Here is a 6,814-nt window from a genome sequence, read left to right on the forward strand (position 1 = left end):
TATCCAGCAATTTTTTTTTTTTTTTTTTTTTTTTTTGAGACAGGGTCTCACTCTGTCAACTCAGGCTGGACTGCAGTGGTACAGTCATAGCCCACTGCAGCCTCTACCTCCTGAGCTAAAGAGATCCTCCCATCTCAGCCTCCTGCATAGCTGGGACTACAGGCATGGACCACCACACCTGACTAATTTTTTGTATTTTTTTTGTAGAGACGGGGTTTCACCATGTTGCCCAGACTGTTCTAGAATCCTGGGCTCAAGTGATCCACCTGCCTTAGCCTCCCAAAGTGCTGAAATTACAGGTATAAGCCACCATGCTTGGCTTCCAACCAATATTTTAAAGTTCATGATGGGAATGGAGTTTGTCTCAGATAGATTTTTATGGAGCCACATGCCAAATTCCTTAGAATACTTTCCCTCACGAACACACCCCACAGAAACTCAGAATCATCCCTTCAATTTTCATCCCCCCTCATGCCCATTTACAATTAATCCCTGTTCTCACTTCCAGCCCCAGGCAGCTACTACCCTACTTTCTGCCTTTATAAATTTGTCTTTCCTGCACATTTCATGTAAGTGAAATCAGCCACATGAAGCCTCTTAGGTCTGGCTTCTTTCACTTAGCATAATGTTTTTGAGGCTCATCCACGACATAGCAAGTGTCATCACGATTCATTGCTGCACAGTCTTCTACTGTATGGATTCACCACATTTTGTCTATTCGTTCACCAGTTGCTAAAAATTTAGGTTATTGCCAGCTTGAGGCTATTATGTATGATACATAATATGATACATCATACTTACATGCATAAATGATGTATCATATTTACATACATAAATATGAATATTACAAATATTCATATTTAAGTTTTGTTATGCTTGCTTTCATTTCTCCTGAGTAGACACCTGGGAGTGGAATTTTGGGTTGTATGGCAGTTTTACATTTAACTTTTTGAGAAACTGCCACACTGTTTTCCAAAGGGCTGTGCCATTTTATGTCCCCACCAGCACTGTGTGAGGGTTCCCATTTCTCCACATCCTTGCCAACACTTGTTATTGCCTGTCTAATTATTATTGCCATTCTAGTAGGTATAAAATGGTATATCACTGTGGTTTTAGTTTCCATTTTTCTAATGATTAATAATGTTGAGCATCTTTTCGTGTAACTATTCATAATTTGTGTATCGTCTTTAATGAAATATTTGTTCATTTCTTTTGCCCATTATTTGATTGGGTTGTCTGCCTTCTTATTACTGAGTTGTAAGTGTTCTTTGTATTTTATGGATAGGGATCCTTTATCAGATGTGTTTTGCAAATATTTCCCTCTAGACTGTCGCTTGTCTTTTAATTTTCTTAAGCTTGTCTTTTAAAGTGCAAGAGTTTTGAATTGTGTTAATGTCCGATTATTAGCTTTTGCATTGATCAACTATGCTTTTGGTTCAAAAAAAGAAATCAGTGGGCTGGCAGAGGTGTCTCACGCCAGTAATCCCAGCACTTTAGGAGGTCAAGGTAGGTGAATGAATCACTTGAACGCAGCAGTTCAAGACCCATCTTGAACCTGGGCAACATGGCAAAACCCATCTCCACAAAAAAATACAAAAAATTTGCCCAGCATGGTGGCATGTGCTTGTAGTCCCAGCTACTTGGGAGGCTAAGGTTGGGGGATCATTTGAACCCAGGAGGTCAAGACTGCATTGAGCCATGATTGTGCCACTGCACTCCAGCCTGAGCAACAGAAGGAGACCCTGTCTCAAAAAATAAAAATAATAAATAATAATAAATTGAAATAAATGAAGGGCAAAAAGGGCACCAATTGGCCTTGTTTACAAGACTAGCCAGGGCGGTCATTGGTGAGTTGCTCCACTTTTCATATTGATGTAGTTACTTGTATATGTATGGAGAGTTGGTCCTCCTTCTTACTAGGATCTAACCAAAATATTAAATTTGTAACTATGACCATGCCAGAAACAGAAACTAATGAGAAAATAACAAAGTCTTTTTAGTCATCATTAGGTCTGTTGCAAACCTTGTGATTCTCCTCTCCTTCCAAGTATGTGATAGGATTATGTTTTCCTGGCTTTCTTGAATTTAGGCATGCTCATGACTTGATTTGGCCACTGAAACAAGTGATGGGTGGAAATTTGAAGAGCCTTATGGAATTTGCCAAGTTCCCTCTTCCTGTTTCTTGGAAGATGGAGCCTCCATCACCGTGGGTTCTTGAGTAAGAAGCAGAACCCACTGGCTGCTAATGTAGTCCAGGAATGAGAAATAAACAGAATCCCCCCTGACAACCCACATTCAACATTGTAGCTTGAGCAAGAAATGAACATGACTTGTGGCCAGACACAGTTCCTCATGCCTGTAATCCCAGAATTTTCGGAGGATCACTCCAGCCCAGGAGTTTGAGATAAACCTAGGTAAAATAGTGAGACCCTGTCTCTACTATTATATATATAATACATGTCTTATATTATATTTATTAGCTGAGTGTGGAGGCTCACACCCATATTCTCAGCTACTCAGGAGGCTGAGGTAGGAGGATTGCTTGAGCCCAGTAGTTTGAGACCAGCCTGGACAACATTGCAAGACTTCCTCTCTATAAAAAATTGAAAAATTAGCCAGGTGTAGTGGCACATGCTTGTAGTTCCAGGCCAAGGTGGGAGGATCACTTGAGCCCAGGAGACAGATGTTGCAGTGAGCTGAGATCATGCCGCTGCATTCCAACCTGGGTGAGAGAGTGAGACCCTGTCTCAAAAAAAGAAAAACGCCTGGGCGTGGCTCTAGATTGGAGCTATAGTGAAAAATAAAATTGAGAGCTATGAATGTTTCCTGCCTTAGAAGAATACTTAAGTATCAGGCTAGTTCATAGCAAGCATCAGAGCTGGGAACTAACCCAGTCTAACTAGCTTCAATCAATGAGAATTGGGAAACAAAACAGCCACATTCCCATTCATACCTGAATAATTCTCAAGATACATGTGCGGTGTCTAGTTTATTCAAAGTGGCTGTCAGAGACAAGACCATAGAGCAGGAACCAAATAGTTGGGAGCTGTGGGGCTAAACAGGGCAGGGATGACCAAGTATCAGAAGGTAAAAGGAGTCAGCTGAGCCGCCAGAGCAGCGTTAGGGCCAGGCTGAGCAGGAGAGGTCAGCCTGCCCAGGGCCCAGCCCCACTCATGGCTGCAGCATAGAACCTCACCACCTCCTCACTGAGGTTGCCCTGGGCCGGGTCAAACCATATCCGGATGCAGCGGCCGCTCCCTCGGCTGTAGTTGCTGACCGTATAGGAGTGACTCCAGATTTCACTGCACAGAGCAGTGGGTGTGAGGAAATAGAAATGGAAAGGTAGTCAGGCAGCTGCCACCTGGCACTTGTTAGACCCTGGAGGGAAGAGGGAAGACCTTTAGCCACTGGGCCCAAAAGCGTCTCTGATTCTGCCAGCCCTACAAACCCAAAATCTCACAAACCTGTTCCACACCCACTCACCTTCACTTCCAAATCCCTCCTTTCCTGCCCCACCCCAGCCCTTACCTGAATCCCCAGTTCCAGCCTTTGTGCCAGTTGCTCTTGCAGGTGTAGGAGGTGTGACAGTCTTCCCACCATTGCTCACAGTTCTCTTTGCACAGGGGCACATTCAGCACCTGCTCTTTGCGCCAGCTCTGATCCACCTGGGAGATTTTGGTAGAAAAGAAGGGCTCAGGCTCAAGAATCCCAGCAACCCAGCCCTGAATAGAACTGGAGCTGGGGTTGCAGCCTGCAGAGATGCCTGGAAAATTCAGCTCCTCTGCTAGCTCTTGGGTGCCAGGAAGCCATGAGTACCTGCTGGATCCAGGGCCCCAAGTTTGGGGAGCACTCATAAAGGCAGGTGTCCTAGATGAAGTGCCATTTGCAGGCAGGTACCACCTCTCCACAGTGGTTCCAGTTGAATCCACATAGATGGGAAATATTCTTACGGGCTTCCTCGGTGGTGCTAGTGAAGCCCAGGCATTCTTCCTCCAGATACTACACTGGATGCGGGAAGACAAGGACTAAGTCCACAGTCAGCACAGCCAGAATATTCCACACACAGCCTCTCCCCTTTCAATCCTTAATCCCCAACCCAGTGGAAGTCATCCAGGAAAGTCCTTGCTGTTGGTAAACCCGTTGTGGGAGAGGTTTGTCAGAGACTCTGGGAGCCCAGAAGACAGCTCCTGTCTGGAGGTGCAGTCATTACAAAATTCGTTAATTCAACTTTTATGGAGATCCTACATACTCTCACCCAGGCACTTTTCTAGAAACTGGGGTTACAAAAATGAGCACCTCAACGGATCACTGCTTTTGAAAACAATCAGGGGAGAAGGATGGGGACTTGCAGTGTTATAGTGTGATCAGATTAGGCCTCATTGATGTCAACGAAAAGAGTCAAGCTCTGTAAAATGTTTGAAGAGATTTATTCTGAGCCAAATATGAGTGACCATGGCCCATGACACAGCCCTCAGGAGGTCTTGAGAACATGTGTCCAAGGTGGTCTAGGGTGCAGCTTGGTTTCATACATTTTAGGGAGGCATGAGACATTAATAAAATGCATTTAAGAAATACATCGGCTGGGCACAGTGGCTCACGCCTAGCACTTTGGGAGGCCAAGGCAGGCTGATATTGAGGTCAGGAATTCGAGACCAGCCTGACCAACATAGTGAAACCCTGTCTTTACTAAAAATACAAAAAATTAGCTGGGCTTGGTGGCGGGCACCTGTAATCCTAGCTACTCGGGAGGCTGAGGTAGGAGAATCACTTGAACCCGGGAGGCGGAGGTTGCAGCGAGCCAAGATCACACCACTGCACTCCAGCATGGGCAGCAGAGGGAAACTCCATCTAAAAATCAATCAATCAATCAATCAATCAATCATTGGTTTGGTCCTGGAAGGCGGGACAATTCAAAGTAGGGTGGCAGAGCTTTCAGGCTCTAGGTAAATTTAAACATTTTATGGTTGACAATTGGTTGAGTTTGTCTAAAGACCTGGGATTGATAGAAAAGAAATGTTCAGGTTGAGAAAAAAAGATTGTGGAGACCAAGGTTCTTTTGAAGTCTTACAGTAGTTGCCATTAGAGATACAATAGATGACAAGTGCTTCCTATTCACATCTGTAAAAGGTGCTACACTTTTAATTAATCTCTTTATGATTGGAAGGGCCTGGAAGAAAAAGATGTAGTTATGTTAACAGAGATTCTTTACGGATGAAAATTTTCCCCCACAAAGGACAGTTGCAGGGCCATTTCAAGACATGGCAAAGAAACACGCTTTGAGGTAAAAATATTAAAATATTTTGCTTTTCTTCCTTGTCTCATCATGTTATTCCAGAGTCAGGTTGGAAAGTAAGTCATGATATATAGGGTTAAATAAAACCCATCTGATGAGAATTTATGATTTGTAGGGCATGACTTCCCAGACCCCACAGATAGGAATTTTGGCAAGATAAAAAAAATCATTGGGTTTCGTCCTCACTGAGGTGATAATGATTTGGAGGTGAGAAAGTAAGTTAAATTGTAACCCCAGAAGAGTTCCAAATTACATAAATGTTTTGTTTAATTCAATTTAATTTAGGAGAGCTAAATAAATATCAAACATGAGGCCAAAGTACATAAGAAAGTGGCAGTCTTTTATTGCAAATATGCACACACTCTTGGGCGAGGCTCTCTGGTCCTCAGGTGTGGGGGGCCAGGGAAGCCGCGCCGGCGCTCTCGGGTGAGGTTCTCCGGTCCACAAGTAAAAGGGGCCGAAGAAGTCACACCGGCTCCTGCCGGCGGTGGACTTTTATGCCTGGGAGCTGGAAGGGGAGGAGTTTGGGGCGCGTGTGTAGGAGTGGCTTCTTGAATTTCGGTGTCCCCGGCTTGATGTCACTCTGCGCATGCTCAGTTGATCTGCATCTTCCTGGGCACGGGCTACATTTTCCCGCGTGTGGGAAAGTTGGTGAGGAAGAACCCGGAAGCAACATAGATTGTGCCTTCTTGTTCACCTTCTTCCATCTTGTCCTTTGTCCCTCACCCAAACAGTCCAACCTCTTATTGATTATAAAAATTGGGGCACCATTGTCTGTCTGGCTGCTTCCTGCTGTTAGGGGTGTAGTTAGGGTCTGAGGTTGGCAGTTGGATGTAGGGATGCAGGAGCATTTGATTGAAGGTGACTCGGGTGATCTCTTGGACCCTGGCTCGGAGAAATTTTATTAGAATGGGAGCAAGACATGACATAAGGCAGAGGATTAGTATGGGAATTAGGAATGGAAGCATCTACTGTACTACAGGCAGCAGCCATACCGGTGGTCCGGGGTTAAGGGGCGTTAAATTGTTGAAGCTCCTTTTTTATTTTCTTTAATGTTTGGACGTTGGTGTCAACCAGGCCTGATTTGTTTATATAATAGCAACACTCTTCTCCGAGGAAGAGGCATGTTTCTCCTTTTTCGGCAGTAAGAAGATCTAATGCTTGCCTTTTTTGTGCTGCTACCTGAGCCACTGAGGTAATCTGACACTGTAAAGAGGCCAGGCTTTCAGCTGAAGCCTCTATGGCTTCCTGGACCTGAGTGGAGAAAGCCCGTGTGGACTGAATTGAGTGGGCGAGTGCCCCTGTCCCAAGTCCTGAGGCTATTAGGGACAATGCTAGGGAAACCCAAATGACTAAGGGAAGAAAAATGGCCCACTTTTGGATTTTATTGCTGGGAGTGGTAAGCTGGGAAGCTAGTTTGGACAATTCTCCTTCGCTATATAGGGTTAAGCTAGGCACTAAAGACACTGGGACGCAAAGGGATTGGGTGATGGAGGTGGGGTTAAGAGTTTTAGATAAAGT

At 44.7% G+C, this 6,814-nt stretch overlaps 1 pseudogene; it reads right to left on the reverse strand.

Moving 5' to 3' along the window:
- Window positions 1-2,909: 2,909 nt before the first annotated feature.
- LOC108543723 (folate receptor alpha-like) lies at window positions 2,910-4,110 on the reverse strand (annotated as a pseudogene).
- Window positions 4,111-6,814: the final 2,704 nt, after the last annotated feature.

This window comes from Rhinopithecus bieti, unplaced genomic scaffold, assembly GCF_001698545.2.
Source record: "Rhinopithecus bieti isolate Rb0 unplaced genomic scaffold, ASM169854v2 scaffold_21412, whole genome shotgun sequence".
Taxonomy (NCBI): domain Eukaryota; kingdom Metazoa; phylum Chordata; class Mammalia; order Primates; family Cercopithecidae; genus Rhinopithecus; species Rhinopithecus bieti.